This window comes from Cucumis melo, chromosome 4 (assembly GCF_025177605.1).
Source record: "Cucumis melo cultivar AY chromosome 4, USDA_Cmelo_AY_1.0, whole genome shotgun sequence".
NCBI classification, from domain to species: domain Eukaryota; kingdom Viridiplantae; phylum Streptophyta; class Magnoliopsida; order Cucurbitales; family Cucurbitaceae; genus Cucumis; species Cucumis melo.
The window spans coordinates 21,879,363-21,905,128 of NC_066860.1; the positions used below are offsets into that span (position 1 = coordinate 21,879,363).

Here is a 25,766-nt window from a genome sequence, read left to right on the forward strand (position 1 = left end):
CAAATAGTCTATGGTATATAAATAAAGTTTGGGCGCCTTATTCAGAGATACTATGGATGTGGCTCGCTTTATAGTTAGTACAAACGAGGTAATCCTAAATCGTTTATGTAAAGACACGAAAGTGGGGGTGTCCTATGTAAAAGGTTTATATAAGACATAACCATGACATAGTCACTTTTACGTTATAACATCGTTTACTGTTTAAAACTGACTATTTCAATTGTTGATGACCTAGGTAATTTAATCTTAATCTTGAGCTAACTGTGAACTTCTGTTCACACGAGATTATCCTTAGATCTGCATACGTGAAGGCAACTCATTAGTGTTGGCCCAATAAGCCTCCCATTTCAGGGGTAAGATCGGGTGGATAGTTGGAAACATAAGGTGCAAGACAAAATTCACTCCTACCCGCTTTAGGGTTAGTAGATATGTTGTTCCCTTAAGGACTGAATCCAAGTCTTGAACAAAGGGGCCCCACCCTCTCTTTGGCCTGAGAGGTTATAGGTTGAACCTTAAAACCAATTGTTCAATAGTGGATCAGTGGGACTTAAGGAGAAATATGTAGTCTTAGGGGTAAAACGATATTTTTCGACCCAGCCAAGCTTACGAACAACTTGTGAAGGATTAACTTACTAATCATGGTTATATCAAATGGACACAAATATATCTATAGCGAGAGGAATGCAACTAGGGGACTTTAGTGGAATGACCTGTTAGTTAACGAATGTTGATTAGCTCGGTATAAAAGAGTTTAGTCAGTTAATCTCGAATCGTTGGAGCTTGATCTATAGGTCAATTAGGTTTCCCTGCTAGCTCATATGGAATAAACTTAGAACAGTATGATGGAATGAGTCAAATTATTCAATTCTGGAGATGAGAGAGAAACCAACAAGTATATGTGATATAGCCATCGGTTTTTAGATTATTAATAGAGCTTTATGCTTAAATGAGATTTAAATATTAAAGATATGAATGCAGATTCATACTCAGAAGTCGAAAAAGATGGAAATATTCAAAGTTGTAAAAAGTTAAAATGTTGACTTGTGACGTTGAAAAGTCAAACTTTGACCAATAATATATTCAAATATGATTTGAATCTTGAGAAAATAAATACGGATTCATGCTCGGAAGGTCGAAATTAGTCAAGATGGATAATATTGTAAAAAGTCAAAATGTTGACTTTTTGGTTTGAAAAGTCAAAGTTTAACTTTGACCAAATGACAATTTTACCCTTTGACCAAAGTTAGTGAGAAAATCTAACATTTTGTTGGATAAACCTTCTAACTATAGTAGTCTAGGTGTTAGCAAACTATGAAAACATTAAACCCACTAATGGTTAGTGGGTTATGTGTCATTGTTAAGCCATGTGTTTGCATGTACATGCAAACTTGCATGTGAATTCTCTATAAATTGGGCTCTTTGGGCCTTAAGGAAAAGGCTTGACATTTTTTTTTCTAAAACAAAGTTAGGCTACTATATTTTCTATTGGGTTTTCTAAAATCAAAAAATTAAAACCCAACCCTTTTCCATATATCTTCTATCTTCTTTCTCTCTCCCGATTTCTTTCATCCAACGGGTCCGACAACCCAATTATGAGTCCGTAGGATAGTAGGTCAACCTTAGTGGTGGTTCAAGCATCAATCGGAGCTTCGAACGTAAGTTTTTCTTAAGAAATCCTATATCTTATCTTATTTTGGTTTAAGGTTTATTGTTAATTAATTGCAATTAGAGAAGAATTTCGATCTTTCTTTTGCTCTGCTCGTTTAATATCGGGCGTGTACGGTGTCCAATTAATCTGTTGAAAAAAAAATTGTCAGTAGGCAATAAAAATTAGAACTATAAAAAATTCGTATAATATTTTACTACCTGAGACTGCCTCAGCGGATCAAATATCCATCGATAAGTCAGCAACATATTTGCTGACTATTCAGATGAAGGTAGAACACCGCTTCATCTAATTTGTAAAATAAACCATTAATAATTTATAGATAATAAAAATTCTATTAAACAATAATATGTACGTGAAATATACCTGAGACTCAAAGGTCGACCATCTGAAACCTGTAGCGTTTTTGGTAGCGCTACAATAAGGAATCTATCATATGCCTATAGTTGCAGCAACATTAATAGGACAACGATCTATAGGGACTGTGCATAACTCGCTCAATAGAGTTTCCTATACAACCATATGAGGGTTGTAGTGCCCCACGCAGTAATCAAATGTCAATCTATCTGCATGAACCCAACCTGGGAATCCAGAAACCTCTAAATATGGTGCAATATGCTGGTCGAAGGGGATAATACGCTGAAACGCTGTATCTCTCCTCCGACAACTCAAAACGGCGATGGAGGAGGTATCCCATATGGTCTGTGATCTATAGGTCGTCTGTAGATATAGATGGCTATCATCAATTGGACTAGGATCCATTCTGCAAATAACCTAAAAAAATTCCTTAATTACATGAAAAAGAAAAGTAAGACCACTTAAAATTTGAGAATTACAAACAAAAAACATCCAATTTATGAAACTACCGTTTAACAAAGGATAAAATTATATAATTGCACTAAAACAAAAGTATACATTAAAACCTAATTTAGTTAGAATGAAAATGATACATTATTTTTAAAACTAATGTATACATGAATGTACTATAATTTTAGTCACAACTTTTAAATTTATTATCAAAGTATACTTAAACGTATATATGAAAATGATACAAAAGAAATACAAAAATGAAATTTGATGCATATATATGAACAACATATAAGAAAAGTTAGGTCTCATAAAGTGATTTTCGAAACTACTATACATTAAATTTTAATATATACATTAAATCGTAATATATACATCGAACAATGAAATCAACCAATTTACATAAAAGCAGTACATTAAACATTCCTAAAATCCTATAATATACACATCAATGTCTTGAATAAGAAGATGCATGTTGAGGACAAGTACGTCTATTATGTCCTTCTACTTTACAAATAGTGCATCTAAGTGATTGACCAGATTATTTTCAATCCATTTAATTATGGATCTTGGTAGTTCTTGGTCGACCAGGTCCTTTAAGTAAATCCGCATTTAGGCAAACTTCGGTGAATGATGACTTAGACCAATAGTCTGGGTGTTAGATTGGATGGAATCGATCGACATAACATTATTTGAAGTTCGATAACAAGTAGCATTCATTAATGTATGCTGCATACGTCAAGTGCATGTAATTACAAACTTCAATTACAGTCGAGGATGGTATCTTAAACGACTGCCACTTGTTGCATGAACAAGTCCCTTCCATCAAACTCACTACCTGTCTTTGCTGGCCTATATGGAGAAATCATACTCATACTCGTGTGAACCTCAAACGTCTGGGTTTCTCTATCAAAGGATGTCACTGAATGCGGAAAAGCCCGTTTTTCCACGTCCTTATATTTCTCATTGCATATTTTGTATAAACTTCGCCACGGTTAAGTGCTTCACTTATCTCATTTATTTGGCATTCGAAATATAAAATTGTGCGATAAAATTTTAATCTAACCAAATTAGATATGGGTAACATTCGAGCTCCTTTAAATACCCCATTCATACATTCAGCTGCGTTGCTTGTCATCCACTCATATCGATACCCATTATCGTGAGATTGAGTCCATTTTTTTTTCAGGTCAATATCTTTAAAGAACTCAAGACGCTTCGGGTCAATTGCCTTAGTTCTTTCATGATTTTTATAAATTTGCGCCTTTAGTGTTGATTACCTACCCTAAACACTAAATCTTTTAGTTGCTTCGATTTGTATTTATTATTGAAGTTGCCAGCAACATGACGAAGATAATATTGATGGAATACTCGAGGTTCACTTCAACATATCTCCTCACTATTAATGATAGAAAGAATGACCCTATGCCTTTCAGAGATTAAGCAAATACCATCTCGATCAGTAATGTACTGGCGCAATGCTTAAAGAAACAACGACCAACTGGACGCATTTTTCCCTTCCACAATGGCAAATGCAAGAGGAAATATATGACAATTTGCATAGATAGATAGGGCAATTAACATTTTGCCCTTATACTTTCCATACAAATGGGTTCCATCGATCTGAATTAATGGTCTACAATATTTGAACCCTTCTATTGCAGGAGCAAATGTCCAGAAAACTCTTCCAAAAATGATTATCCATGGTACATCAAATGGAAGAAAAAACGAATCAACTCGAGTTCTTAGATTATAATGTACGACACTCAACCAGTGTGGGAGCTCGTTCTACGATTTCTCTCAACGACCACAAATGGTAATGAGGGCTTTCCTCTTTGCTTGCCATACCCGTCTATACTTAACAGTATAACCATATTGTTGTTTTATCATTTCCACGAGCACATGCATAGTGACACTAGGATCAACTCTCATTATGTTTTAAATTTCGACATTCATAAAATTAGAATCTAGCTATGAGTGATCTTGTGTTAGGTTTGAGTACACACATGAGTGCTCTCCTTCCAACCGACTGATTTCAAATTATTTGTGGCTCTTACGCCTACTTCTATGTAACTTCAAGTTGCAGTCATTACTCCACTATTTTCATCGAACATACCAAATATTTTGGTTCGATTCGACTACAACAATTTTGTAGTATTGCATCACATAGTACATTTTTACGGCTAACCGAAGATCTTTTTTACAACCAAATAACATTCCCTTCTGAATTAAATAGGATATGTCTACAAATTTATCTCTATTTACCAATGGAGTGGATGAGAACAAAAATGGAGAAGATTTAAGAGAAAATAAAAAGGAAATAAAGAAGAGAAGATAAGATAAGGTAGTTGTCTATCAGATAAGAGAGGAGAAGAACAAATCGGATGAAGGAAAGAAAACTGAAATGAAGGAAGGAATGAAGTAAAAGGAAGAGAAATTAGAGTTTTAGAGAGTACACGATTTCGTGTATCGTGTGCAGAATGCAGGTGAACAAATTCGTGTATCAGGTACACGATTTCGTCGCTACACTACAATAAATCTTCAACATCTTTGCAAGCGTTATTAAAGGCCTTCAATGTCGGTTATAAACCGACATCTTTGAAGGTGTTATTGAAGGCCTTTAATGTCGGTTCATCTTTAATGTCGGTGGATAACCGACATTAAAGATGTCTTTATTTTTTTTTAACCGACATTAAAGTTGTCTTTAATGTCGTTTTTAAACCGACATTAAAGATATCTTTAATGTCATTTTTAAACCGACATTAAAGACACATTTAATGTCATTTTTAAACCGACGTTAAAGACACATTTAATGTCATATTTATAATAGTTTTTATGACGGAAAAACCGATATTATTTGAGTCGAATTACGTCCGAAAATGTTCGTCATCGTATATTGTAAAAAATAAAAAAATGGCTTGCACACTGGCTATAATGCCTACTACTCAATGCCTTATAACTAGTTCACCTGCAATGCACACAATAATACCTAAAATTCCAGTATACACTTCCATATAGAACTACAAAAAATACACATCATCCAACACCTACATATAATCACATATCAATAAACACAACTATATTCAACACTATAAGTCCAACTACTCCAAATCCTCCAATATATCCACTTATATATATAATCACACATATCAAACAACACATCCTGCCATCCATGGCAAACCAATAATAAACATCTATTTCATTTCCCGGTTGTTTGGGACCAGATATTAGTGCAGTCAACATCAAAAATTTTCGTTTCATACATAACCATGGAGGTAAGTTGTATGTCACTAACATAACTGGCCAACAACTATATCTACTACTAAGATCTCCATGCGGATTTACCCCATCTGTGGAAAGAGAAAGACGTAGATTTCTAGGTTCTGACCCAAACTCTGGCCATAAATTGTCTATTTTTTTCCATGATAATGCATCTTTTGGATGTTGTAATAGATCATTCACTTCTCTTTTTCTGGCATGTCACGTCAATAATTTTGATGTTTCTTTGCTTCGAAACATTCTTTCAAATCTTGGAATTGGGGAGAAATACCACATGACTTTCACTGGAACATTCTTAACCTCCTTCTTTGAATTTTTAGAAATCTTCCATCTTGACATACCATAAGAGGGGTATACATTTGCATCAGACAGTTCTTTCCTAAACAAGCAACAATCATTCCTACAGGCATTTGAATCTTCTCGTACTTCATTCCAAGAGTACACAAAATCTTTTTTGCTTCATAAGTAGAAGTAGAGCATTCGTTGGGAGTAGGTAAGATGTCAAAAATTAATTGTAACAACTCAGTGAAACTCTTATCACTCCATCCAAATTTAGCTTTCAAATTATATAACTTTATCAACGTAGATATTTTGGTTAAATTCGTACAATTAGGATATAATGGTTTCTTGGCATCATCTACTAGTTCTTCAAAATTTTCTGACTTGTCATTAAAATAATTATGTGCAGCCTCAAACATTCCAATTGTGTCATCAACATCATCCTCGTCAATTTCTTCTTTTACATTACTAAAGACACTTTCATTGTTTCTCTTTATTGGTAGTGATTCACTATGAAAAATCCATTCTTGATAACTCTGATCGATGCCGTTAAAAAACAAGTGATCTCTAATTGTATTCACATCTAAAGTTTTTGCATTCACGCACTTTAAACAAGGACAGGCCATGACATTCGACGTCTTTGAATGCTTCAACCCATTTTTAATAAACATATCAACCCCATAAGCATACTCAGATGACGTTCTATTCTTTTGCATCCACGACTTACCCATATTATATAAGATGCAATTTAATCTACAAAAAAAAATCAAGAAAACAACGAAATTATGTAAACTTAAATTGAACCCACATTCCAAAAACTAACAAGTTGTATATAACCCAAACCAAAAGCTTCTATATTATACACTCAAACAACTACAAAACTCAACTATGGGATAGAATAGTACGGGAATAAAAAGAGTATATGAATGAAAACTCAACTATGGGATCAATACAATATAATGCATAAGGTCCGAGACAATATATATAACAACTTCATGGAACCACACCCCACCACTTGCCATGCACACATGATAATAAATCCCTAAAAACACTAAAAAACACTACACAAAACCAATGAATTCTATCCAATGAATTAGGAAACAAAACCTAAAAACATTAAAAAAAAACTTTATAACAAACATGAACATTACACAAAACCAAAAGAAAAACTTACATTTAACTTCTTTTGTCTACCAACACGAAAACCACAAAGAAAAATCAAGATTTTTCTTCCTTGATAGCCAAACAGAAACTTCCCCAAAAACCGCTTCACACTCTAACAGAGGAAAAATCTGAAAGAATTAAATCAACAAACAATTCAATGATGTGAAGAAGAAGAGAAAAGTGTTTATTTACGACAAATGTAGGGACAAAAAAGGAATGTACTAATTCTTCCCCTTTTAATATAGTATAAGTAATTTAAGTAAAATTTCAAGTTTAGTCCCTCAATTTTAGGGGTTATCTATAGATTTATTATACTTTTGATTTTGTGCCAAATAGGTAACGAACATATTTGACATATATAAAACTCTAATGGATATGTTATACACAAAATTAAACAATAAATAAGCTACTAATCGATTAACATTAAGTTATGACTACCAAGTTTAACTTAAAATTTAATGAAAAAATTCTAAGTTTCTAAACTTTATTGTTCATATTGTTCTAAACTGTAGTGCTTTTGAATGTACATACCTAGTGAGAATAATTAGATGTACCTACTAACCAATTCATATTCTTTTCTAAAAAAACAAGTAGGAGAAGATGAGATATTTCTTTTCATGATCTTATTAAATATAATAAAAAATAAAAATAATTATTGTCTTAAAGACGTTTTTAATTTTCTTTAACAAAGAGAAATCACTTAGACATCTCAACTAGATTTACACTTCTTAACATCCTCGGCACTCCAAAGTTTAATGGAATTAAATAAAAGAAAAATTAGGGCAGAAATGAGTTTCTTTTAGGTAGAATAAAAAAGCCTAGAGATAGTTTAATAGTGCAGTTATGTTGACAGTGTGCGGAAGATAAAATTAGTAGGAGATAATATTGAAGAAATAGAAAGTTTTTATTCTTTGAAATTTCTAACACCACAACAAAAATGATGTGGAAGCTAATAAGATTAGTGGAGATTGAAGAGAGAAAATTTTTATGATTTGAAATTTCTAACATCAGTACAACATAAGAATGAAATGGGTGTGGGTCGGAGGTTCACAAATTCCATTGGAAATTTGAAATCACACCTAAATAAAAAAAATGTTGTGTGGGCCATAATTCAACTCACACCATATAATTAATCCCAAAGGTCTTAGCATATCTCAAGTTCTATTCTGGAATCCATAACCCCAACTCCTTTATGTTTTAATTTTCAAACTCTGAGTTCCTAACAAGACACAAGTTTACAAATTTAGAATACTATCTACTCTGCCAAGAACTAACATAGATGGTTTAATTATATAATCAATCCTTAGTCCACAGATACTCAAATACTGAAATAACTCATGTTGAATTTTGAACAAAACTCAAACTCAGTCCTCATCAGAATGAAATAATCGCAACCACTTGAAAGAAGATGGAAATTACCATTGCTGTGAATGTGAGAGGGAGACGCGGACGTGGGTGATCAGAACAACAATGGTGGCGACAGCAAGCAAATTGGTGGCATCGATCACAATTGTGGCGACAAGCTCAATGGTGGCAGCGATGGTTATTTGGAGAAGGAACGACCATCAGAGAAGAAAACATCATCGGAGAAGAAATGGAGGGATTCGTTTGGAGAAGAAAAGGGTTGCAAAAAGAGTAAAGAGACGGTCGAAAAGAGTCTGGAGAAATGGAGGAATTCGTAGGAGACGGTCGCGAAAAGAGTAAAGTAAGAGAGAGACAATGTTATTTTTTCACAAAAAAAATTATTAAAAAAAAATAAATGGACCTTTAATGTCGGTGGAAAACCGACATTAAAGTGTCTTATTTTTTCACAAAATAAAATTATTAAAATTTAAATTTAAATGGACCATTAATTTTGGTTTTCAAAATGGCGGACCTTTAATGTCGGTTTTAAACGAACATTAAAGCTTAGTCTTTAATGTCGTTGGAAAATCGACATTAAAGGTCCGCCTTTTCAAAACCGACATTAATGTTCTTTTTTCATTTTTTTCATCTGACATTAAAGTCTATATTTCTTCTAGTGCTACGTGACAAAATTGACAGTCGATGTAGTTGATTGCCATATAGTACAATAGACTTCTATCTGTACCAAAGTCATGTATCTGGTACACGACACTAGTCAAAAGTCGTGAACCAGGTGTAAAACTCTAGTAAGAAGTCGTGGACCGTATACATGACTCTGGCTTGAAGATATAGGCTCGATCCACGATTTCACGAAGTCGTGTATCGAGGTATCGAGTACACAACTTCGTTATTCTATTTTTGACAATTCTTTTGTAACGACCATATTTTTTATAATATTTTTACAAATTACATTATTTAAGAAAAATTATTAAAAAAGGTTTGAGAAAAGGGAATGATATATGATATACATATACGTACTATATATTTGTGTATATATTATAGAGGTCCTATATATGTGTATATATTATACATGTCCTATATATATATATACACATATGTATATTATGTATATATTTGTAATATATCAAGAGAAGAAAATAATAATGATAATTATAATTATGATTATTATAAAAATGGCATTGAAATGCATAAATTAAAAATAAAATGAAAGAAAAAAAAGTTATTCATATTTTTCAAGTGAGTGTTCTGAATTTTTATTGTATGATTTCAATATCCAATAAAGTTTTGTTGAGACTTTAAATTAAGTTTGTTATTGGAATTGATTTTGGTTGTATGCATTTAACAGGTTTAGAAGATTTTTGAAACTCCATTTGGGTAAGTTTAGTAAAATAAAATAACTAAATTATTTGTTGGCAAAAATTGTTAATATAATTTTGGTTTTGCATAGGTGGAATTATGATTTTATTTGTAGTAAGAAACTTTACACATCTTAAGGTAAGAAGTCTTTACTATATCTTTAAGTGAGGGTTGGATAACTGTTTGACATAATTGATAATTTTATTATGTAAATTTATTAATTATTTTTCTAATGTTTAGGTTAATTTATGAGTGTTAGATAACCTATCAAATGTTTGTTATTAGTTCGAAAATAATTTATTTTGAATCTAATTTAAATAGTTTCTTTAAAGGTTTAGTTGATAAATTTTGGAACATTTAATATTAGGATTGCACATAAGTCGGGTTGGTCTGAGTTAGAGGAAAAATATGGACCAACCCAATGTGACCGGATTGGCAAAATTTGAACCCTACTGATTCAATATTCAACGGTCAATCCGACCAAAATTTAAATTTGGGTTAGTTTTTTTTTTTATTTTTTCAAAAATTTATATTGGTTATATAAGTATAAGAATTTAATTTTCATCATTTTTATAGTCTTTCAATCTAAATTTTCATTTTTTTTCAAATTCTAAGTCTACAATAATGTCCATTTAAAAGTTTAAATTCATACAAAAATTAATTATCACACAAAATAGAAACGTCCATTTAAGTTTAAAAATACATTAAAAATTCAATTTTATACAAAAATTAATAATCACACAAAATAGAATTGTCAATTAAAATTAAAAAATACATTCAAAAGTTTAAAGTTCAATAAAAAAACTTTCCAACTTGGCATCCAAAGTATGGAACGACGATTATGCTTTTTGGTGATTGTTTTTCTTGCAATCTTGACCACACTTTTTAATGTCTGAAAAAATATAAATATATAAGATTTGCATATAATGTAAGTAATAATATATTATTTTATACTAGAAAAACTCACGCTAATAATAATTAATATGTTCTTCCTCCAGATCCAATTCATTAGCCTAAAACAATAGAAAACGACAAGTTCCCTACAAAACAAATCATACAAAAGTAAATAAAAATATACTTAACATAATATACGTTAGTCGTTAGATATGTACAATAAAGAAAATAATCAATTACCTGTCTCAATATTCTCATAAGTGTCTAACTTTTCAAGTTGTGGATGAAGATCTAATAACACCAAGCTGCCTTGAATCCAATTTTGCGTACATATGAAGGTCTTGATTGTTTTAGGAGTGAAAGAACTACGGAAGGAATCAAGAATTCTCTCATATGCTAAATGCAGATTTAGAAGGCACTGTAGATATAAAAACTGTCAAAACATCTTGAACAATTGATGATAGAACGAGATATTTGGACACATTCATTTTCCACCAATACATAATATCAAATTCATCTTTATCTATTACATCATTGTCAGACAAATAAGAAGTTAAGTCATTTTCCACTTCCATTGAGCTTTCTTCTTCTCTTACAGCACAAAAGTTTATTCATGGATCAACTACTTCATCGTTCTCCACTTCCATAATAACATTGTTTGATTATTTAAATAATCGGTGTTATGACCACCTCGAGTGGAAGAGTTATGTTGTGATTTGTAAAAATCATATAGACGATACAAATATATCTTCACGCTCTCAACTACATCCTTAACAACATAACTTTCATAAACATTGAAAAGACAATAATTCAAGTACTTTAACTTGTACCGAGGATCAATCATCATAGCCACAAACATAAACTTATTCATCTTCTCAAGCGAACCTCAATACTTATCAAACTTTGTTTTCGTATTTATAGTCATCAAATTGAAAATAGAGTTGTTGTCGTTGCTCAATTTGTTCAAAAAATTGAATTTTATTAATCTTTTTATAACCAACATTAGAAGTCACATATAAATATCCACTTATCTTTGTAGTGGTTTCATAAAACCCTTTAAAAAACTTTATAAACACACTTACAGTCAACCAATAAGACACACCTTGGGGCCCCAATCTCTTATTTCCATGATCATCTTCCTCACAATACTTAACAAAATTTGAGTCCTCCTTCTCTTTCTCTAAAATTTTGAAAGCTTTTTCAAATTTAATTGTATGTTCAGGCATTAAATATGTAGAATTCGTAGCTACATCTAAACAAATAAGAACCTTACACTAGATTTTTTCTTGTTTCACACATGCTTTAAACTTTTTCATTCTCTTAGGTGATGATCGTACATATCTCATAGACAAATACTAGAAATAGAATCATGCATCAGTTTGTCATTTACGATAAGATTAATTATATGAGCACAACACCTCATATGCAATAGTTTTCCATTTAAAACAATAAATTTCTAACATTTAAGCATTCTCTTAACATATGAAATAGCCATATCGTTGGAACTTGCATTACCAACAGTGATCGTAAAGATTTTGTCAACCCCTCACTCTAACAAACAACTTTCAATTGCCCTTCCATAGTCTTCCCTTTATGTTTAGCAACTTGACAAAAACTCAAAATCTTCTTCATGTAAAACCCATTTAAAATCAATGAAATATGTCGTGATGACCATGTAGTTCACATTTTATAGTGAAGTCCAAGTGTCTATAGTAAGACAAATTCTTTGAGAGCTTTTAAGTAAAAATGATTTTAAAATTTTCTTCTCTTTAAGATATAGTTGATATATATGTCTAGCAATTATTACTCTACTTAGGACACACAATACTACAAAAGTTTCTAAATCCCTCAATCGCAACAAATATGAATGACGAGTATTCATAATTATCATTTTAGCACACATGCTAGTCTACATATTGGTTGGCTAAATAATGTAGTCACAAAATTACTAACATTGGCTCCTTACACTACAAGAAATCAAGGTTTTTCCGATGCACAAAAAGGCTCGGAAGAAACAACGTCGAAAAAATATGCCTTATCCCGATGCCACTTTTTACACGTCCGCTAAAAGAACTTTTTTCGACATCTATGTGAATAGTGTCAGACATAATAACTTATCCTGACGTCCCATGCACACGTCAGGAACTATCAGTCGAAAATTTTCAAACATTAATTATGTCTGATAGGTTTTTCCGACGCATCCTGCATGGCATCAGGGAAGTCGTCGAGAATAATGGGAGATCCCGACGCCTTTGGGTTTATAATTTTTTAAATTAACGACATCGAGAGAAGTTTATAACTTTTAAAAATACATTTAACTTCTTCCGACGCCATGAACAACAACATCAGGAGTTTCCCTTTAAAACCCATTTTTCAGATCTGAAAGGAAGCTAAGAAATTTGTGTGTGTGTAAGAGAGAGAGAGAGAGAGAGAGAGAGAGAGAGAGATTTCAAACTTTCGAAAGAGCAAAAAGATTTCCATCGCCATCCACCATCCGGTCTTCGGTGTTAATCTCCGTCGTCTGATCTTCATATTCGCCCCTCCCCGCCCCTCGCCGACGGTAAGTCGTCATCCACCATCTGGTCTTCGGTTGTGGATTTTCTTATTGTTTTTATTGTTCTTTATGTTCTTTATTGTTCTTTATGTTTAAACTATGTATCAATAATGTCGATTGCTAATTTTTCCATTCATTTGTTTAGATCTCATTCTCGGTTTTGCAAAAAAAAAAAAAGACCTTGCATTTAATAATGGAAGGTATTTTTTTAAAAAAATAGAAGATCTCTCGACGCATAAATATAGCGTCGGGAGATCCTCTCCCGACTCATTTTCTCCGACGCTTTTATGCATCGGGAGACCTTCATTTTCTTGTAGGGTTGCCCATCATTTGTAGGTACAAGAGTTAAGGTGGTTTGTCCTTTATTTTTTTCTTTGTATCGTTACTTTTTTCATAGATTTCTTTAATGTATCTACAAAGTGCTAGTTCCACAACTTTTACTATCACATGCATAATCCTTGCCACAATAAACTTGCACCTAACTTCATCATTAACACTCCTTTCCATTTTTGTGAAATGATCCCACATGGAAGAAGTTCATTTATTAGGTTTTTTTCTTTTGGACTTAGGAGGTAGATGTGGTACATGTTTTTGTAGTTTCGCTTGTATTGGGAGGAAGGGAATGAGGTATTTCATTATTACAAACTCGCATTCTCACTACTGCTATCCATCTATAAAATAAAGGAAATCAATATCTACTTAACTTCTAATATAAACTTCCAACACCAACATTTAACTAAAGTTTATACACCAACATTTAATTAAATTTCTAACACTAACATACACCTATTAAACTTCTAACACCAACATACACCAATTAAACTTTCAACACCAACATACACCAATTAAACTTCCAACACCAACATACATCAATTAAACATATACATACCTAATTCACAATATATACAAATCTAATAACATATAACACTAAAATTCAGATTCACAACGTATATAAATCTAATAACAATTCACAACATATAATAATCTAATAACATATGACACTAAAATTCAGATTTCAAACAATGCATCAAATTATTAAACACAAAAAAGGTTAACTATCAAAATACTTAACTTACCATAAACTTAGATAATGGTGATTGTGTTGTACCAAACAACGTGTCTGTCGTGATAAGTTTTAAAGAAACCTAAATATTCAGGCAGTATGTTATTGAACCTGAGAGACTGCAAAGTGTTAAGAGACTTAGAATGAGACTTGATTTAATTTATGCTAAAGATAAAAGTAAAATAACAAAAGTAAAATAGGCTTACCAGATTGAAGGGAACAGAGTGAGATCTGCGAACTTGTGAACGGATTGCAAAAATGGGTTGAGTGCAAAAAATGTGGCATTTTTCAATTCTCTAACTCAACCCAACCCTTATGGTTTGGATTGGTCGGATTACTGGGGTTTTCAAACACCTCTATTTAATATGTGGAATTTTTCCCATCACTTATTAAAGTTAGATTAAATATAAATTATTTTGGATATAATTAGGGTGTTTGTTGAATGATTATTGGAGAATATTGGAAGAGTTATTTTGTGGAATTTTTCCATTAAAGGTTGAATTGGTTTCAACCTTAATTTTGGGCAATTTAAATTAGGAAAATTTAGAGGTTGACCAACATAATTTTTATTGAAGTAAAGGTATTAAAAAAATTTCATTTTATGACTAGGATCGAATTAATTGGAAAAATTGTCTTGTCACCAAAGGAACATTATTTTTAGCTATTATTAGGTTAGAGATTCTACTATTGGACATTCAAATTAAATTTAAGAGCTAGCATGTATTTTGTGATTATGCATTTGTAGTAGCTAAAAATGCCTAATTAAATGTTGTAGTTGATGACTCGTGTATTATGGTGATTATGCATATTTTATGGTGCATGATTATGGACTGTTATGTCTGATGATTCATGTCATGTTTATGTTGATTATTACATGCTTTTGGATTATGGTGTCTGTTAACTTTGGCTGTCAGGCTTTGTACCCAACTTGTATTGTGTTTCTACTTATGGGGCCATCCTACGAAATCTTTCATAAAATTAGGGGTGTACCTACTAATCACATGCACGATTAGGGGTCATTTATATTGTGTTCATATGTGATCACTCACACGACTAGGGGTATTCTGACGAAATCATTCGCACGATTAGGGGTGAACTTATGGATCACAGACACAATTAGAAATGTGTTCGTACGAATCACTCGACTAGAGGTGTTCTTATGGGATCACTCGCACGATTAAGGATGTTCCTACGGTACCACTTGCTTAGGTGTGCTTCATTAGACACACAACATTACTATTATCTTATGATATCTTCTAACGGAAAGTTAATAGATCACCTAGCGGGACCAGTACTAGATCCCTTATTGGGTATATTTTTATATACTCACTCTTTTTCTATATTTAATTTTTCAGGCAAAGGTAGAAGATTTGGAAAGCTGGTGAGTGACAAGAAGGACTAGCGACATGTCATATAAGAACTCAATTTTGCTTCCACTTTTCATTTATTCATTTTCAGTCTTTCTAATTTTCAACATTTTATTTATTCATTTTCTTTAAAATTAGTCCAAAACAACTTTAACTTGTTTTCATGGTTAGTTTAAGGGTTTAGATCATTATAGAGGGTTAGATCATTATAGAGGGATTCAGACTGGTGAGAGAGAAGAAATTTTGAAGAAAAAAAAATTACACCATAACATGATTAATGTCGGTTTAAAAAAAAGAAAAATAATTTTACTAAAATAAATAAGAAAGGTACCTTTAGTATCAGTTTAAAACTAACATTGTACCTTCACCTTTGATATCAGTGTAAAGTTGACATTAAAGATATGCATTTTAAAAACCTACATCAAACATTCGTGTTCATTTTTTCCAACCGACATCAGAGGCTACATTTCTTCTAGTGGAGTGAATTCCATCTTGCACCATATGTCTGCAACTATCCACCTGATTTTACCTCTAAAATGAAAGATTTATTGAGCCAACACTTATGAGCTGCTTTTATCTATGTAGATCAAAGTTAATCTCGTGTGAACGAGAGTTTATAGTTAGCTTAGAATTAAGGTCGAGTTACCTAGGTCATCATAAAGTAGAAATAGTCAGCTTTAAATAGTAAATGATGTTATAAAGTAAAAGTGACTATTTAATGGTCTGGTCGTATACAATTACATTTCAGATGATGCCCACTCGCATGTCTCTATATTAGGGTCTTGGGATTACTTTGCTTATATTAAATATAAAGTGGGTTTATCCATAGTGTCTCCATAATAAAACGTCCAAACTTATTCCAATAACATCACTACAATAATTTTGGTCTTTGTCGATGAAGAGAAACATCGGTAGATCTTAAGAAAAACGTGGACAAGGCTTCTGCTGACGTTTTTTTTTTTTTTTGCGTGGTCGAAACTCCGTTGTCCTTTCCTTTGCCTATGTTTTTGACGTTTTATCGATAGAACTACCCATGTCGATTGAAATGGTGGGTAGAAAAGACATTTTAGCTTACGAAAAAAACATCGACAGAAAGATCTTTTTACCCACAATCATCATCACATCGACAAAAATAGACTTTCCGGCCACTTTTGTTTCGTGGGCAGAAACTGTTTTTACCAACGAAGAGATTTTTGTCGACAAAAAAAAATTTCTCCTCACGCTAAATTTGTCAGCAGAAGTATAATATGTATGAGCCAAATACTCTTTTTTAGATAGAAATTTGATTGTTGGTCATGGATACTGCATTATCAGATAATGTTTGTTTCTTTTTTGTCCACGCACAAAACGTCACTAAAGCTTTCTAACTGCCACCATATTTCTAGCCACACAGAAATGTGGCAAAAATTATTTTAATCTTTTCACATTTTTTATTAATATTGTATGTTTTTAGATTAATTTTCAAATATATATTGAATTTCTTAACTATAAAAAAATATATCGAATATTGCAACAAAAAATTTAAAAATGAAAATATTTTCAACCATTAATACTTTGTCAAAATATGACAAACCATAATTCTTTAGTGTGTCAAGGTACATGAGCTATATTAATTTTCATTTTGGCAATACCAAAATGAACAAAAAAAATAGTAAATACACCAAAAATGGTTAGCTTAGTCTGAAAGTCTTAAAAAAAATAGTCATTCTCTGCTCCTTCAAACTACATAAACCTGAAAAATGTATATTAAAATGAATAAGAACATGCTAAATCTTAATTACTTGTTTCAAATGAATAAGTGTTCAAAATAAATAAAGTGTCAAAACCGACCGACCTACAAACACATTAGTGTGACTACCCAACTCAAAACCACTACAGTATATATATATAATATGTCTATGTGATAATTCAACAAAGCATCCAAAAAGTTAAAAAAATGTCATATGCTTTAAAGTGAAGGTTGAAACAAGGTACAAATGGCCTAAGTGTAACGTTTAAACCCAAAACCAACCTAAAAAGTCCTCAAAAAGTGTCTAGGTGACACTTTAACTCTAAAAACAACACTTACATGCCCCTAGTGTGACTTTGAAACTAAAGTCCAACTAAAAATGTGCTAAAAGTGTCTTAACACTCAAAGCCAACCTACAAAACAAGTTTCAAATGCCTAAGTCTGATTACAAAACACAAAAACAACTACAACAAATCTAAAAAATGTTTAAGTGATACTTCTACGAACCATTTTCAAAAAGCTAAAAAAAAAGGTCATATGCTTAATCAACTCCCACTTTTGTTGCTAGGCAATTTTTTTTAACCAGAAACCAAAGAGAACTAAACTAAAGAATATTTCCATTCTTAATCTCATCATTAATTTTCCTGATTATTCAAAAAAGACAAAAAGAATGTTTAAAAAGTTCAAAGAAGAACATTAAAAAAGAATTACCAGTGAAGCAGTCAATGTTAGCATAACCATTTCCACATTCACGAATTAAGTCCATTAGAAAGCAACATCCTGAAATGAAATTATTACAATTTACAATTGTAGCTGAGAAAGCAACATATCAATTTACAATTTACAAAGTAATTTACATTGCCAAGAAATTAGGACAAGATCTTGAAAATCAATTTACAATTGTCTGAGAAAGCAACATATCAACATAAAATAAAATTATACGGGAGAAATCGATGCTCACGTTTGCTACAATCATGTCCCATGAAAGCCTAGAAAGCAAGAACACTTCCCATCGGGCCATCCACACAATCTCCACTGAAACTGCAAGTATTGGGGCACTTTCTAGGCATTGAAACCGAGCCTTTGCTATAAAGTTCATGATATGCAGGGCAGACCAATTCACCTACAATAAGTCGTTAAATTTGTTGGACAGAAACCGTTTTCAAAACATAAATTAGATCGACATGCACCTACAAAGGAAACAAATAGAGTACAAAACAAGTCATTCTTTAAGAAATAAGACCCATGGGTCATCATCTTGCAATCAAAACAAAACTGTTGCAATGTTATTCAATCATCAACTAATCCCACAACCAATAGAGAAAGAGATACTATTTATGGTCCCCATAATACTAATATTTGCAAGACTTTGCTAGAACTAAGTTAATTATGAATTTGTTCACATATATTTTTTTTAATAACATCGTCAGTACAATGATAATGGCAAAAGTCCCAATACCTCCAGTTGGATCGGGGGGGTGGGGGTTGGAGTAAGGGACCCGTTCGGTGACCCGATCAGCAAGGTGAAACTGACGCTTGCTTCATTCGACGACCTGTTCAACGAGGTGAAACAAGCATCTTATCGTCTTGGCGTCTGCAAAAAGAAAGGAGGTGGTGGTTTAAGCAAGGGACCCGTTCAGTGAGGTGAAATCGGCATCCTAGCGTTTGTGAGAAGAAAATGAGGGTAAAAAATCAGGACGGCGTTTGGTCTGCAAGAAGAAAATTGAGGGGAAGGGGAGGGGGTTGTGAAAAGGAGGGAAAAACAAAAAAAGTATTAGGTTTTTTTTAAAAACTTATGTTCACATTATTTACGTCGCCATATTTATAAATATTATGTTGCTATAAAAACATGTTTTTTTCGCTACGTAAACTATGTCAGCAAATATTTAAAATATTTGCCCACACACGATAAGTGACCATAAATTAAAATAAACGTTGGTAGAAATTCACTTAAAAATTTTCCACCACACAAGATTTTGCCCACGTATTTCATTAGCAAAAATAATGATGTGTCCATGCAATACACAAGTTTTTGCCCACGTTTATATTTTCGTCAATAAAAACGAAGATGTGCCCGCATAATGAAATTATGTCGACACATCATATCTTTGCCCACATCTTTTTACATTGTCAGAAAAAATTGTCGGCAGAGACCAAAATGTTTGTAGTGCATAAATCATTCACATTACAACAAGTCAGGGGATTCCCGATGCACAAAAGCATCGGAGTAGGCTGGAAATATGTCAAGAACGACTTTTCCAATGCACAAAGCAACGTCAGAAAGAGTGTCAAGAGAATGCATCAAAAGAACCATTCTCAACGTGCTACCAGCATGATGTCGGAAGTTAATGTCTCTTGACATCACTATGGCTGACGTTAAGGTGACGTCGAAAAACCACATTCCCCGACGTTGTCCCGTCGCAATGTAAAAAATGGTTACCCCGAAGCACTTAGAGTATCATTGGGAAAGTTTTTCAATTGTCAACGCATTTGCTACGTCGGGAAAGATTTTAAAAAAATATATATTTTTTATTTAATTTTTGAATTGTTCTTTATTCAATCATATTATTCTTTTTTGTTCTAATTCGATTTGATTTGAATCAAATTATAGAAAATAAGCAATAAATTAATAAATAATTAAATAAGCAATAAATGTTACTATGTCTAAGAATGTTCGAAAAAGTACATAGAGTTCAAATACTCATACTCTAGTCAAGGGACATTGTTTATTGGATACATGGGTTTGTAATAATCAATTTTCTTTTATTGAGATTCAATAACAACTTATTGAATAATACTTCAACAACAATTTTTTATTGAATAATAGAATAAAATTACAAGTTTGACAACATAAAACTCGACACACCCTTCTTTTCTTAGCATATGTATTACATTTCTAAACGGCTAGCCCAACTTTATGTCGCCTCATCCTTTTATGGGTTTTTACATAAATTTTCATTGCCTACCTACCGAAAGTATTTACAAGTTCTTTTTCAAAAGGCCTAACTTCTATTTATTGCACATTGCCTGACAGTGCTTCACATTCTAGTTTTCAACTTAAAACACATAATATATCACCTTGCGACACTCTCATCTTTGGTGCCACTTCTCTCAAGGTAAGTGTCACAGGAATAACTCAAAGACCTAAGCTAGAGGTTTAATCAATTCATATTAAATCCAATTTACTTTACGCATATCTTATTTTCTTTGACAACATTGAATTACAAACCCTCCCCAATCGATTACCCTTAGGTTGAAAATTATATATTAGAGAAGTTTCACTTCTCTCTGTGTTTGACCCAGTTTTGCAACTCAGCCTACTTTCTTGTGGATAGATTTGGTTGGTATTGGGTTTGAATTTAGGTGGCAAAATCTACACGACCACTTGGCTCCTCGACACCAATTGCATTGTTGATTTTAGTCCATTAGTTTTACTAGTCTTGTTGTGTGTAATTTCATGTTGCTTCATCGAACAACCTCAACTCGTCTTCCTAATTTTTCTTCATCGACTTTCAGTCTCTTATTCAACTTTAGAACATGAGACTTTATTTCTCCAACATCATCAACCAAAGAAGCTTTCCTTTGGCAGGATCACTGAAAGATGCCTTTAGGTAAGGTCGTTAAGGGTGAAAATATGCATAGATTAATCTCTATTGCACAAAAGATTCAATATAATTGCAACTAATTGCACAAAAGATTAGCGAAAATGGTACTTACAAGGTATATGTAATAGAGAAAGAGATGATACAAAAGAATTGAACAAATGGGTACAAAAGAAATCTCTACCTAAAAAACTTTCAATAAAATTTACCTACCCAACTTTCTTAACCAAATTATGAATAGTATTATGTAAGTCGCGGTCGAGTCCCAAGAGAATTCATGCGAAGCACTTTAACCAAGAAATCAAAAGAGTTGGTAATTTCAATAATCCAAAAAAATAGAAGTAAAAAGGGGGTTGATTGCGTCGAGGAACAAGAAAAGAATTGAAAGTAGTCTCAGTGTTTATGAGTTGAGCAATTAAATTGCAAGTAAGAAGCAAGAATTTAAAGAAGGTAAAACAATTGTTTCTCTCAAGAATAAAGAACATGGAGTTGGGTGATTTATTTTAATTCTAATCATTGAATCAAAAAAGGTATTTCCAATCAAATTGATCCACGGTCAATTGGTCTTGAAAAAATTAGGGAAAACACCTAGTTTGGCTATGATTTTACACATATGTCATAAAATCTTATTTATTTTCATTAATAAGATTTCGATATTTTTATTGACCTTTGTCCTCTACATTAACTTTAATTATTACATATTTTTGAAAGTATATATAATTTATTACCATAAATATTTTATTACACATTTATTAGGTAGTATTGGATAAATAATGTAAGTTTTGAAAATAATTATTGAAATATTATAGTTGTAAAATTATTTATCAAAATATGGTAATATTTACTTTCTCTCTCCAATGTCTTGGGTCATTACTTTCTCTCTCCAACCCAAGACATTGTACTTTTTTATTAAAAAAAAAAGTTCTACATGCTTGTTCTCTCTCTATTTGTATTCCTTTTAATACTTTTTGTCAAAAATTTGAATTTTGTTATTGCCTTTCTCCTTTCAATATGAGAAAATTTGATAAAAATTTCTAAATAATTAAATAATTAGATTAATCATTTTTAAATAATGACTCGTAATTGAAAAAAATAAATATAAATTAAAATATTTTTTAATAACCAAATTACATTCATTTAAAAGATAAAAGAAAATCAATGAGTTCCACAACCCAGACGTCGTCAATTTCAAGCTAGTTGTCACCGTCGACTCTGAACTCTATGTTGTGCTGGCTCCTCTTGTTCTACAGTTCTTTTGTTCTCTTGGTTATTTGGTTCTTGTTGGTAGCCTTGTCGATCTGATACATCTGCAGATGCTTCATAATACAGATATTCGTTATATGCTCCATGACCACGTCCGTGTCCATGTATGTAAACCACTTTTATTACCTCACATCTCTCACACATGCTCATAAAACTAGGTTAACTAGGCTTAAGAACTGATTACGATATGCAGGTAACAAGTGTTCCGTAAACCATCAATCTTAAGAACCTCCAACTTTAGTCATCTTATATGACTTGTTGATAAAATCGAATCAGGTGAGCCTCTTGTAACCAGTTTTACAAGATATCGACATTTTTCTATGGAAAATTTGGTTGATATTATTTAACCTAGGTGAGCATGCAAGTTATCTTTACTATATATTTTAAAAGTCTGCTTGATTTTATAACACTTATAAAACTATAAACTAACCTATAACATACATTCAAGAATTATATAACTCTTATATATAAAAAAAGGTTAAGTAATATAAATTGTAATTTATTTAACCTTTAATTAAATATTTTAAATTAAATTAAATAAATCCAAAAATTAATTAATTAATTAATTTCATTAAATTATATTTAATCAAAATTAATTAAGCATGCATGCTATATATTATAACCATTAGATTTTAAATCTATATGAGAAACATTATGCACATAGACTTTAAATTTTAATTATAACATACATCACCTGCATAAATAATTAAAACACCATAGAATAGACTCATTTTAGCCTTTAAACTAAAAGCTAAACTATTGCATTAGTAATTTAGTGTAGTATAAAACCGGCCCTGAACTACTCGAATCCGTTGAAAACCAACAAAAAGAAAACTGAACCGACCCAATAACTCTTATGAACCAACCTAATATCTAACCTTTGGGGCTTGAACCAACCCAATCAACTAGAAAACTACATATCAGATAAGATTCGCGCGGGTTACCAAACAAGGCCTGGTTGGAGCACAACAAGGGCCAGACGAGGCAGGTTCATTAGGCGCGCGGGTCAGATGTACATAGCACAGATGCGTGTCGTGCAACAGATCGAGACACGTAGTGGGCGCACAAGTCAGCGGATAAAAAAAACAGGTTTAAGGCGACTTTTCTGGTCTGAAGTTCAAACTGGGTCTGTCCTTTGATTTCTTCTATTTTTACAATTTTTCTCTCCCAGTTGAATCAAATATAGAATTTCAACTCTAATGGCTCTTTAAAAAAATACAAACCCTTAAACATGCTAAATTACGCCACAAAACCAAGGTCAATTACAATAATTATTACAAAAAAACTTAATCTAGGGCTAAAATCATAATGTATCCATTTTATTTCAACCATAATTTATTTAATAAATTGAAACCCACCACATGCAATTGGGTAAAATTAAACATACTCTGATACCTAATCCTACTAACTCTTAGTGAGCTAAGTGGAAGTTCATGGTGATGACACCAAAACCACTAAAAGAAAATACAATGGTGACTAATCTCACTAATTGTAAGTGAAAAGTGAGGTGTTGAAATTGGAGGCACTTACACTGTGACAAAATATAAAATGAAAATTAAGCTCATGATCTAAGATTTGAAAATTTGCAGAAATGACAAATTAACAAGCTCAGCCCAATTGAAACTATCAGATGACCAAATTGCCTCATAGTTAAAAAATATAGAGCTGCATTTGATTACCATCTGATAATTATCAGATTGTCATCTGATTACCATTAGTTATCAATGATGTCGATTGCTATTTGATTGTAGTATGATTACTGTCTAATTGCAATTTGATGTTTATTGTTAATGATACCGATTAACCATCTAATTGTTATTTAATTTAATATTGATTGTTATTTTATTGCATATGATATCAATTGTTACTTGATGACCTTACATTTTTTTTATAATTACTAATTAGCTTTTTATAATAATCTTATTACCTTTCAACTTTTATCCGATTTTTTTTAAATAATGTGATTTAAAAAATATTGTCCAAAATAGGGTCATCCGAAAACAATTGACAAAAATGGGGTAGTGAAGTCGTGTACCGGGTACACGACTTCCATAAAATCGTGGAACAGGTGTACGATTTGGGGCCGACGTCGTGTACCCGGTCCACGACAAATGACTGGAGTCGTGGATCCGGTCTACGACTTCTAACTGTAGTCATGTACCGGATACACAATTTCCATACAGCTGGCAGTCAACAGTAACGTTGACTGCCATTTTGTCGGGTAGTGGGAAAATCGTGTACCACGTACACGATTTCCGTACGTGACGTCAGAACTGACATTTGGCAGTCAACAGTAACGTTGACTGCCATTTTGTCTGGTAGTGTGGAAGTTGTGTCGGTACACGACTTCCTTCATTTTGATATTATTTAATTTAATTTAAGTAAGAGATTTATTTAGGGAACGTGGGTGGTTTTCCACATATCCCAAAATCTTTCTAACTCTCTCTTTTTTAGGATAAGGAGAAGGGAAGTAAGGTATGAATGTGACAGAGGACTTTTGTGACTTTGATACTCTGCAATTCTTTCAAAATTATTTTTTGTAAACAAAATTACTTTCAAATTTTGATTTCTACAAGCCAAAATCTCATTCTCAGAGCATAGGAAGGTTTCTAAGTGGTGGTACCTAAAAAATTGGCGATTGGCAAATTCAGAGTCATCAACGAACGTAAGTTCCCTTTATTTCTTCTCTGTATTTTTTTAAGTATGCTTAGCCTTTAGGTTATAGAAATTAGTTTCTGTAATTTGCCAATGTACTGGTATTTTTAGATCCCAATTAAATTGAGTTATGGTCTCTATTTAAAATTTATTCTGTTGCATAGGACTCTTATTCATTCAATCTCTTATTATGCACGTTGCTACCCCACCCACATCTCTTTCACTCCTCCGATTGATATTATTTTACTTCTAAAAAATGTTGCCAGCTTGTAACCTCCATCCTTCACCACTGCTTTACATGCGATTGGTCATCTTTAGTCATTAATCTCTCTATTTGTTTCCATTTAGAAATGTGATTTGGGATTTTTGAAATAGAGATCGGAAAAAAGAAAATTGAAGGAAAGAGGAAAGTGAAACAAACAAATTAAATGGAAATTGAATTGGAAAGCTTGATTTGGAATTTTTTTTCAACTTAAGAAAGCTTGATTTTTAGAACAAATTGTGAAAAGGGAAGAGGAAGAAAGAGAATAGGATGCATGCAAAAAGAAAAAGAAATAAGGGTAATTTTGAAATTTAAAATAACAAATTAACATGATTAAAGATGGGCTCAATTCTATTAAACTTTTTGCTATATTTGCAATATAAAAAAAGGAGGTGACAATAGCTCAATTTTAGTAAAAGATTTTACTACCTAGTGAAAATCCTCTTGAAATTGAGTGAACT

The 25,766-nt window shown here is 32.1% G+C and overlaps 1 long non-coding RNA gene across 1 annotated transcript; it reads right to left on the reverse strand.

The window, feature by feature from the left end:
* Positions 1-11,059: 11,059 nt before the first annotated feature.
* LOC127149035 (uncharacterized) lies at positions 11,060-14,756 on the reverse strand. Its single transcript, XR_007820244.1, has 3 exons — positions 14,634-14,756; positions 14,441-14,546; positions 11,060-11,228 (listed from the first exon to the last, which is right to left on the reverse strand). It is a non-coding gene; the product is annotated as an uncharacterized LOC127149035 (long non-coding RNA).
* Between the last annotated feature and the right edge of the window lie 11,010 nt (positions 14,757-25,766).